Genomic DNA, 11,895 nt, shown 5'->3' on the forward strand with positions numbered 1-11,895 from the left:
AACAAAATATTGTATTAACTTTGTCCAATACTTATGTGCATTTTCGTGAGAGTATCACGTATATTCAAGATGTTTTTTTTATAAAAATGTCTCATTTTCATTGCATGTTTTTCGCTTATAACATGCGGAGTTTTCAACCAATTTTCAGGAAATTTACAAACAAATTGGCACTATACATGACACATCCTGTGCAGTAAATTAGAATGTGACAATTTATTACTCAATAAAATATTAACATTTTTATAGTAAGTGGTTATTAATTGCGAATGCGCAAGAAATATAAATGGTATTTTTCATTGTTTGATTGTCAAACAAGTGCAACTTATGTGAAAATTCTAGCTGAATGTTAGTGAAAATTCAGAAAGATATGCGCATTATTGTGAGCTGTAATTTCGAAACTTGCTGAAAGTAACTGAATAATAAGGGATTTTCTACAAATTGGTATACGAATCTGCTATTTGATTATTTCAAGAATGAGCCCACAACATTTTGCGAATGAGCGAGCGAACAGTGGCGACTGCTGCTATGTAAGAGAAGCGTTTTAGCATAATACGTTTGAATGATATCAAAATAAACTAAATAAAGCCAAAAATTAAATAACAGCAAATAATCGTATAACTACAGTAAAACCTCGTTAAGTCGTCACTATGAAAAGTTTGAGAGAAAGGAACACATTATTTTAATGGCTCCCATTAAAAAAAGAGCTTGTAAAAAGCATTGCCATATGCTTAAAAGTCACCATAAAAGCCTGTGCACAAAATACCAAAACGGTACAGTTCAAGTATCGAAAGTTACGCTGGGAAGTTCATTTGCCGACTAAGGTTTTTGAAACCTTAGCGACTGTTAACTGTTAGAGCTACACCTGATTTCTGCATGGGCCCCCACTAACTCAGGGCTACAAATTTTAACAAAATATCTTTGTACATAAACCAGACATTCTTTCCAAAGTTGAGGTCTTCGAATTTTTATTTTTCCCTGCCCAAGGCCCTCCCCGTCAAGTCGAAAGTTGATCCTGTATAAGAGATTACCTTGTACTTGTATCATGAACCACTGATGAATTAAAATTCTAAAATTAAGTTTCATGTCTATGTAAAATTAATGTCCAACAGGTCTGTTCTGAAGAAAAGCTAGCTATTCTATCAGTTGCTATGATAAGTCTAAATTAAAAATTACTAGTACAAAATCAAAGTACCAATACATTTTACCGCAATAATTTAATAAAAGATCGAAAAAGGTAAGAAATTTCTATTATTTTTTTTTCTTTTGCAATCTATAAATTTAATATTATATAATTTTCATTCATATTTCAATAAATGTTATGTTATTTTAAATTTACACGATTTTCACAATATTGCACATTGAAACTGACGGCACTTCGCTTAAGTCGTCATAAGTTTTCGGTAACATGAGGTGACGACTTACCGAGGTTTTACTGTATTTGTGATTGAAAACTTCGGATGTCATAAGCGAAAAACACGCGATGAAAATTGGAATTGTGTAAAAAAAAACATTTATATCTTTGTGAATTATATAACGTGCTATTCTTACGAAAATGCGCACAACTATTGGACAAAGTTAGTACAGTATTCTGGGAAAGTTACAAATTATTTGCAGTTTTTTTATCATTATCATACAGGGTTGATCAAAAACACCTTTTTCTTATTTCAATTCATTGTCGGTCCCCCCCCCCCCTAAATGCACTTGTGGCTAAATTTTCACTAGAAATTGTGAGTACAAGCATAGGGTTTACGCGACCGAAATTTCAGAATGATTTACCCAATATTTTCCTAGAAATTCGAGAAAATGTCTAAACTCCAAACAGGACACTGACTGTTGGCTATATAGTATATATACCTGTCTATGAAGATAAATTTCAATGAAAATTATCAAATCTGGTAATTAAAAAAATTATTATTCACACTGGTACCACAATAGACTGAAAAATATAAGTTAACACAGAGAGATCTCTATAAAATAAAAATTTCAAAAGTTCAAAATGAATAGGAAAAAACAACAGACATACAACCTTTATAAAAAATATTATAACCAATCTCAAAAAAAGAATTTCAGATCTAATAAATCCAATAACATACCAAGAAATCTTCAAGCAAATGATATAGCTAAGTCTTATTATTTTATTATTTTTTTAACATTTTATTAATTGTATCAAGTTATATGAATTGAATCCTGTCAACCTGCCATCATGGCTTTCAAAGCTAAATCTGAGATTCTTTTAGATATGCAGTGATTCCTATATGAAAGTTTCATTTTGAGTACTGTAAATGGGAATGGAGGGGGTTACAAATAGCAATCTTTAATAATTTCCAAAAGATTGAATATCTGTGTTTCTTATTCCACTGAAAAGAAATACAGAAATTTAAATATATTAAGCAACAAGTATTTCTATAAGGTCCATATTTTGTTCCTGATAAGGGAACAATGGAATGCCAATCACTTTTTTTTTTTCTTTTTGGGGAGTGATGGGCACTAAATGTATTCTTGGTACTGATGACAATGATCCTGCCATAAAAGATCTATCTACAATGAGAAGGGAAGAGGGACAGAGACCAAGGTTCCCTTGGAACAGGAAAACTGGTTTTAGGATAGAGATAATGGACAGAAAGTTTGCAGTCTTTTCTGAGTCAGAGTGATGATGAGGTCAGATATGGCAAACAAAAGGAGTGATTTGAGTTGTAGGGCATGGGGGTTTTTCTATTTGCCCTTTTTTTCCATCAAGATAGAGAGATTTATGGGAAAGAAAATGAATACAGAGAGGAGGAGATTAAAAAAAATTAAGAGCAGAAAAGAGCCAGAAGGGAGAAATTCAACTGAAAAACAGTCATATAAAATACTGTACATAAAAAAAATTCGAAGTAATTCGAATATAAAACAAGTAATTCGAAATGCAGTCAATAAAATAAGCCTTAGGTTGGTAGTAGCAACATGAATGATAAAACTCTGTATCATGCTTTTTTATTATTATCCATATTTTATCCTTCTGAATAGAATCCCTTGATATTTATTTGAAGATAATATAAATTTGAAAGCCCCCCCCCCCCTCCATTTTGCTAAATAAAAAAGCAAAAGAAACCGGGGGGTTCCCGACTTTTTATCAATTGTAGCAATTTGGCTAATCAGATGGAAAAAGTTTTAGTCAAATGAGAGAGAACTTTAGCAAATTGAAACACCATAAAATTCTAATTCCAAAACAGCTGCCCGATTCGACTATTAAGAGGCCGAAGGAACACTCGTGATTTGGCGAATTAGATCTTTTATTTATTCGCAAAATGAAATATTTTATCGCGATTTCGCGCAATGGCAATCGACAGCATGAACCCTGAAAGAAATGCAAAACAGGTGACATAACTATGCAATTTTCTAGTAAAGTAGCAAAAAAAAAATCTTGACTTTCATCAGGATGTTAAGTAATCACAATAGTGATTGAAAATTTGTTTTGACTACTCGTTATATTCTGAAAATGCTAGCCTTACAGTCTGTAAGGGGATCGATTTAGCAGAACTTCATAATCACATCAGCTCCACTCAAGTAAAATGCACATTGCATAGTGATGCACAGATTGCAGTCATGGCCTCCACATGGGGTAGGCTGACAAGGCTCCAGCCCTGGGGTAATTTTAATCTTTTTTTTTGTTTTTTCACCATCATAAAGGAGCCCCGTGAAAGTCTGATCGGGGGGGGGGGGGCCCGTAAAAGATCCCAGTCTAGGGGCCCTGCTTCAGGATGTGGGGGCCATGATTGCAGTGATACAACTTTTGTGTCCACTATAAGTTCTGAAGGGTTCTTGGAATTTTGAATCAGTAAGACTGAAATATAGGCCTATCTCAACTGAAACAGTGTTTGATACAATTAATTTATTGTGAAATACAGTTCAGTAAATCTTTTTTTTAAGCAAAAGATAAAACATTTGCTCTTTCCTAAATTGAAAATAATCAAAAGGGATAATAATTGATTGAGTGCAAAAACAAAAGAGGAAAAATAAATCAGATGGAACCATAGGCGTACGCAGAATTTTCCGTACGCAGGATCCCCCCCCCGTATCAGGGGGAAGGGTTAACGTTTTTTCCTGCAAAATAACTATAATCTCGGCTTGAGGGGGGGGGGGGTGAGGGGGTTAGAACCCCAAACCCCCCCCCCCTTTGCGCACGCCAATGGATGGGACACATTCAAAGTTATAACTCCTATGCTTTATTATGAATGTCTAACGATGTGTCTGACTACACTACTTGTGATCACCAGTCCGTGAAAAGGATAGACAAATTGCAGGCACCAAGTCACTATGGTTGAAAAATTCAATTGGGGATGAAATTTCCTGTGTGGTTATTATTAGTATAATATCTGAGGTGAACACTCACTGTGTAAAGTTTTGATCCAAATGTCAAAAGAGTAAGAAAAGGTTATTTTAGACTTTTTTTTCCTCTCAAGGAAAAAATGCTTGACTTCTAAGAAATCTGGCTAATGCATATCCCCCAATTCATCAAGCCCTGGTATTAGCCTACCCAACTACAGGCTTTGACTTAAAAGAATCAAAAAATGATAGGTGCAAACACCTTGATGTAAGCAAATTTTCACAAACCACAGACTGACCATTGCTTGTCCCATGCGGTTAACATAATACATGAGCTCGGCTAAGTACAAGCAAATAAAACAGACCAACCTTAAAACATTTCTTCAAGCTTCATAATGTATTTCCTCTGACCACTCTGATAATTTCTGATATGATTGAGGAAAAGTTAATTGACACTGGTAATAAAAGCCTAAATTGCATTGCCAACTATTGCTTTGGAAGTATAAATAATTTTGATTTATACCATAAACCTCATAATTTATGAAATTGAATTCTAAATGACAAATTTTTTCCATGAAGTTTTTCTTTTTTCTTGTTTGTTTTTTGAAGAAAAATTAAAATAGGAAAATGAAAAAAAAATTTCGAGGGGTCTACAGCAGAGGTTCTCAAAAGTATGTGTGGCAGCTCCTTGGAGTGATGGCAACTATTGTCGGTGTAACACGATAGCTGCCTATAATCAGGGTTGGCAAGTTTTTGATACATGGCAGTTTTTGACAGTTTAACCCGCGGTTTTAACTGTCATGTCAAAAACCTCAAATATTGCTTTTCAATATAAAAATTCTCATTGGAAATGCACATGTTAATTACATGTAATGTTTAAAGTCACTATGAATTATACAAAGAATAAATATTTAATATGACTCTAAAATAATTTTCTACTCTACAGAATTATTATGGACAAAAAAATATATATATGGTATTTTTTCTTATAAAATATACAATTTGAATTAAGCATAGCATAAACACTGAAGGGAAAACTATGGAATGATTTGAAATATTCTTTGATTCAAGATGATTCTTGACCTTCCAAAATTTCTTCAACTATAATCAGGCCTATATATGTGCTTTGATATAAACTATCTGCTGTACTCTTTTTACAACAGATAAGTGTTTAAAAAAGTTCATTACATCATATAGGCCTATGTAATGTTGATTTCTGTTATTATTAAATTATCTAGATAATCACTGTGAGATACTCTTATTGTGCATAACATTGAAATATATCTAGCGATCAAAATATTAAATTGTAGAACTAAAATATCATTTAATTTGGCAATGCTAGCCTGTACATGAAGCTTAAGAAACTCCTGTAACTTATCCTTAGTCAAACTTAATTATTTCTTACTTCTACACTATGATATATATTTATTAGCATTTATAATGCAATGGTTTTCCAATTTATGCTGTATTTAATTTTAAATGTGCAAAACAAATGCTTTGGGTATCAAGTCCTGTTGGCTCTGCTTTGGTTGAAAATACTCTTTAAAACTCTGTCAATTTATACGCTCTGAGCTTTAAAAAAATTTTAGATGAAAATAAATGAGTTTAATTAGAGTATTTACAGATTCTGTGTGAGAATTTTTAAATGGAATAAAATATTCGGCAGATAAAAAAATTTAAAATATCAAAATATACATTTTTTCTTAGTAATTATACATAATTCTGAATATAAAACCCTTTAATCTATATAAAAGTAAGTGTTTTTTTATTTAGCATATCTATCAGGTTAAAAAAACTGTTTGACAATAAGTTTTTACTGTTTTATAGTTTCTTGAAGCCTAAAACCTAACTCTGTGATGACCCTATCATACGTATTTTGAATAAGCAGCTCTATTCCACTTAGCAAATTGAGCACAGGTAATCAGTAGCTTAGATAAAATGAACCACAAAACTATATTTGATATGTTCTAGACTCTTATGTTGAAAAATTCAAAATTGCAAATTAATTAATATTTTAATTTATTACAATAACTAAAAACAATGTTTGAAAAAAAAACCATTGTAATATACAAAAAGTAAGTTTTTCATCATGTTATATACCTATTGTGTTCAAAACATTATCAAAAAGCATTCATTTAGGTTTTTGACGGTTTAAACCAGTTTTTGATGCTTGTCATGTTTTGACGTCAAAAACCCAACCCTGCTTATAATGTGTGCTTATTCAATATAATGAAGCGGTTCTTAGCTCAACTATTCTGGGGAGCTACAAATACATGTCTTTTAGGGCAAGGGAGCTGCGAAAAACAAATGTTTGAGAACCACTGCCCTACAGACTGAGTCATACTTCTTGAGTTCTTTAGTATCAACCCTCTGACTAATAATTACAAAATACCTTGCCTCCTTGAAAACCTCTTATTTCAGAGATGCTGAACACAGATATCTTATAAATCAGATTTTCTCTATGAAACTTTTTTTGCATTTTCACACCTTGCACCTGCTAATGTTGGAAAACTATAGCCTAAATGAAAGAAAAATGAGACTGGACTTCTCATAGGGTTAAGTGATTTCTACAATTGCATTTCCAATGGCAACCATTGCAATGTGGGGAAAAGGTTAAAATTTATGTTTTTCATTATCAACCTATTTTTTTTTTAGATGCTGAGAGATTTTCAATAAATCTTCATTGACAGGGTGCTGGTCAGTTATTGGAATGATCATTAGCATGCTTTTTCCAATTGGCATCATTTAGCTAGCTTTTACTGGCATATCATTCCTATTAATGGAAATGTTTCTCAACTCTTGAAACACTCTCACATAATGTTTGGCTGGTTAGGCCATTCCTATTGCCAATTGGCAGTCGTCCCGATAACCAACCAGTATGTTTCACAGAATATCAAATGGGAGAGGGGAGGGGGGGTGGTCTGGTGCCCTGGGTGCTGGATCAGAAAGGGCATTGAGCTGACTGTTTTCCTCTTCAAAATTAGGGAGGGGGTGCCAAAATGGTCACCCGCCCTTGCTTTTCATTTTTCTGTCTAAATAATTTATAGTTTAATTTTTATTTGCTAGTTTTGTCACACCCTGACATACCAAGGTCAGTTTATGCAACTCTCTGGTGGAGTTACTAAAATAAAATACCCAATTTACAACCAATTAATTATGGCTGGACAAAAATAATCATGCTCCAGCTTAAATTTAAAAACATGCCTGCACATGCCAAAGGTTGATATACAGCAAAATCGCAGCTAGTTTATTTCTGACCATCGATTTCTTATATTAAGGAGGAAAAAGAAAGTGTGATCTCTTTCTTTCTTTCTTTGCACTCCCCTCCTCAATGTTAGATGTGAAGTAATTTTTCATGACCAAGACACTGGATGACTGATGGAACCAGCGAAGAGAGTGATGAAAGCAGTTTTAATGAAGACAATTCTGGATAAGTTTAAAGTTTAAGGTCTGTCTTGACTTTAAAAAAAAATCCTTTTCCTGCATTTTGATAAAAAAAATGACACTAAAATACACATTAGAGGTTTTACAGATCTCAAGTGCGGCATCAAGTCCAAATTTTAAGGTGAGTGCTGCGTTTAAATTGGTAGTCCCAACTTTAATTTGGGTAATAAACCATCGAACTTATATTACTGGAGGAAACAAGGAGCTGCTGTGGCGGTAGCAACATTGAATGCAAGGATAGCATGTGACATGTTTAAGGGGTAATGGTGCATGATCTTGGCTCCCCATGATGACCTATGGGAAAAATCCCTGCCTTTAAAGCACGTTTATAAATTTTCCATTTTCTTTAGGACTTCAATATTTTCCCCCCTCATATTTTGTAAATATTTTCATATAATTTAACAAGGGCTTTTAGGGTTTTAGTCGCTGATTATTTCCCCTCCCCCAAATTTTAACTTCAACAACATGCCAACCTTTTTTTTAAAAAAATCCTCAAAATTTAACCAGATTTTGTACCAAAAAATTTTTTTTTGAATTATTTTAATAGAAATCTCATTAAAGCATGCAACACCTCAGTGCTGAGAGATGCACAAAGTTTCAAAACATTTGAACCAGTTTCGAGAAAAGAGCATTTCAATGGAAAACATTAGCATGCACAATACCTGCCAGCAGTTTATATTAAAATAATTTAAAAATACTTTTTAAAGTGCAGGTAGAAAAAAAACTTAAACACAGAAATTTTTATAGTACTATTTAAAAATTGAAAAAAAACACACACACACACATTTTTTGGAAAATTTGCACACACCAAGCCCCTTAATGCACAGTTTGTGAAAGACAATTTCCCCATTGAAATGCACAGTTTAATCTCTAAAGATTGCAATTAATTGTCTTCAAAAAATTAAAAATGATAGAAAACTTATAAAGATAAAATAGATTAAATCATTTCTTTCATTAAATCAGGAATAATTAATTTTATCAATTCTGGATTTACACTTCTTTTATTTTAATTATAGAATTCTTTCATTGATTTTAGAATCATTGATTTCAGTAATTCTGGAATAATAATTGTGAATCTTAAATTTATTCACTTATTCAAATTCACAAAATAAATAGTCCCTTCCTGCCCTTAAAACTCTTATGGATTCCATAAAAAAATAACGGGGATTGCGACGACATTTAACACGTATCTTATTATTTATCACATATCACATTAACATAACACATATCACATATCACACGTATCACATTAACACGTGATCTTACGACCAATGATGCTTTGGATACTTTTCTCACCACTGCAGAGGCCTGGAGGCTGCTGCCGTAATGCTGTCTTCAGAAATAAAATCTTAATAAACTGATACCAGTCATAACTGTTTACATAAACATTGTTTTCAACTTGGCGATTTCTTACTAACTTATCTATATTGGCTTTTTTTACATGTATGACATATCTGGATTCATAATGTTCTTGCTAAATATCAATTCAACAAGTCTAGTATCATGCCGAAATGCGTCAATTCGGTGTCAAGAAAATGCATGGATGGTTACTACGGAAAAGTAACAGAAGGCCAATGTGAACTACATGTAAATGCATCACAGATTATGGTCCAATTAGGACATTGCAAATAGAGTACAGAAATATTTATCAACAAGAGGAACTTCTGACCTCCTACATAGGTTGTTAACAATTACTAAAATGAAAAAAAAATTAGTCTGGTTCAACCTTACCTCCAAAATGAGCAAAAGGAATAAAGCTTTCAACTGAAAAAAAATTTATAACATAAGCAGAAGTTCTGATAACAATAAACAAGTTTTTTCCCCCCGATGTTAGCCCATTCTGTACTTGGCGAAAGTTATACACACACACACAACACCCAAATGATAAAAATATTATACATAATTCCAATAAGTGGCATCTACTGTAGTAAGAAAAATTTCATGAAAATTAGTAGATGGACCATAGATGCAAGTAGAAAAATAATTTTCTTTACATTCGTGACATTTTCACATCTTGATTATATGCCGCTGAGCAAAAAAACTATTCCTCAAAGCACCAAAATTTACATCAGAAAGTTGAGGGGCATTATGGTGCTACTGTCCTCATGTTTTTCATGTAAAAAGCTGCTTCTCAAAACAGCAAAATTTGCAAAAATAGAAAAATTTTCAAAACTAGCAAGTATTGAAGTAGTGGTCATGGTTGTCAATTTTGGTGCGAAAAAAGTCACCACATTAACACTGACCACACTTATGGAAAATTAACAGTAGCGAAATTTACGTCAGAAAATTACAAGAAATTATGGTACATACAACAGAACAGCTGTGATAAATCGTTGTTTTTCCTTTGACAGCTGAATTTCTTTTCTAGCCTGTTGGCACTTTTCTCCATGATCCCCATTTTCTTCTATTAGCACTTTTCTGCTGGCTATTTTCATTATTCCTTTGGCTACCAAGTTGTCATTTCTCTTGCTGTTGGTTATCCTCTGAGAGAAGGTGACGTCAGTGTTAGGTCTCCAGTAATAATAGACTTTTATATGTAGCACTTAATGCTGCAATCCTGTTTTTATTGAACAGTTTTTTTTTGCCCAGACCACTGTATTAACAGAGTCCAGGGTTTCTATTATATTCAATCCTGTGTCTGGTCTCAATATAGAATCTTTTATCCTTAATCGTAATCCCTTAGTTAGTCAAGAATGTTTTATTATTTTTGTCCATTTTTATTATCACTATCATCTTTTTTTTGCAATGCGTTGGCAACTTTTTTTTGGCAAGAAAAATCCAAAAGGATGACTATATTTCACTCTTGGGGACTGCTTATGATACTTTCAGCAGTTTTTTTTTTTGTCAAAGGAAAAAAATCTTCTACACATTGCCCAAAAGGTACACTATAGCTTTCTCGCACGAAAATTTACATCAGAAAATTACGGTACATCTGTCTCCATAGTGGAACAGGTGATTATAGAACCGCAGTAAAATTTGCTCGGAAAATCGCAGAAAATTATAGTACAACTGTCTCCAGTTTTGTGGAGCATGTGCAAGGAACACCAAGCACTAATAATCCATCCTTAATTTGAATGATGGGGAGAAAGCGAAACTGAAATTGACGGTCAACTTTGACATCATAATGAAAGTTTTCTGATTTTCTTATTACTTTCACAGCTTTAAGCTATAAAAATATTTAACAAACTCTTAAGCCCACCCGGGGAACAGTGCAGAGAGGGCTTCATGATAATAAAATTTAATGCTATTATTTTTAAGAATAAACCTGTGAATTTTTAGCAGGCACTTTCAGCTAAATAGGGCCCCCAAGAACATTTTCTGGGGGGAACATTTCCCGCGGCCCATGGTGCTCTTAAATGGCACTGCCTCTTTGACAATCACTCATAATATTGGGATTCTCATTACGGGCCATACTTCTTGCATCGGATATTTACGGTATTTGTTGCCGCTATATTGATTGCAACCGCTCGAAACTAATTCCAGTAGAGAAACGCTAATCTACACACATCAACAGTAGGAATGACCATGTATCACTATGGTCCACGATTCGACCTTAGAAACTATATTGGCAGTTCAAATATAGAATTAAACACGTGTATGGAGTGATCTAGAGCACTAATGATTGGAAAATGACAAGTTAATGATGACCATGACTGTATAAAAGCCTTCGATTTGATATATTGTTAATGCTTACCTTAGGATGTTGAGGGTTGCAGCAACAGCAACAAACTTAGATGAAATATAAACAGCTCCTACTCGGAATGACGCGAAACGTTTCGGCCCGGACTTTTGAAGCGAAGGGAACGCGAGTAATCCATGACCGGAGAATCATCAATTCCACAAACCCTCCAACAACATATTGAGTTTAGGAACCGACACCAAAAGAAACAAACACATAAAACGCCCGAGGGTAAGATCAAAATAAGAGACAAACGCGTCCAATCTTCCACAAGGCGTCCGTTTCCCGTTGAGTCTTAATAACTTCTCTCTCGGTCGGAAATTTTTTTTTTTATTATTTGTTTCGGTTTATAAAATTTTTGTTAAATTTGTAATTAAAATATGTTTTAGACGCGAGAACAATTACGAAAAGAAATAATTATCATAAAAATATCTTTTATCTTCAAATAATTGACAGTTCCAACATTT

General features: G+C 33.3%; 1 protein-coding gene across 1 annotated transcript in view; it reads right to left on the reverse strand.

Moving 5' to 3' along the window:
- The window catches only part of mib2 (E3 ubiquitin-protein ligase mind bomb 2), a 79,385-nt gene extending 67,649 nt beyond the window's left edge, over positions 1-11,736 (reverse strand). The window contains exon 1 of the mRNA XM_089242804.1: positions 11,444-11,736. The gene's annotated coding sequence lies outside the window, so the exon portion shown is untranslated. The remainder of the gene's footprint in view (positions 1-11,443) is intronic.
- Positions 11,737-11,895: the final 159 nt, after the last annotated feature.

This window comes from Pholcus phalangioides, unplaced genomic scaffold (assembly GCF_987345545.1).
Source record: "Pholcus phalangioides strain wild (caught in Gottingen) unplaced genomic scaffold, Ppha-v1.0 ptg000015l_1, whole genome shotgun sequence".
Taxonomy (NCBI): domain Eukaryota; kingdom Metazoa; phylum Arthropoda; class Arachnida; order Araneae; family Pholcidae; genus Pholcus; species Pholcus phalangioides.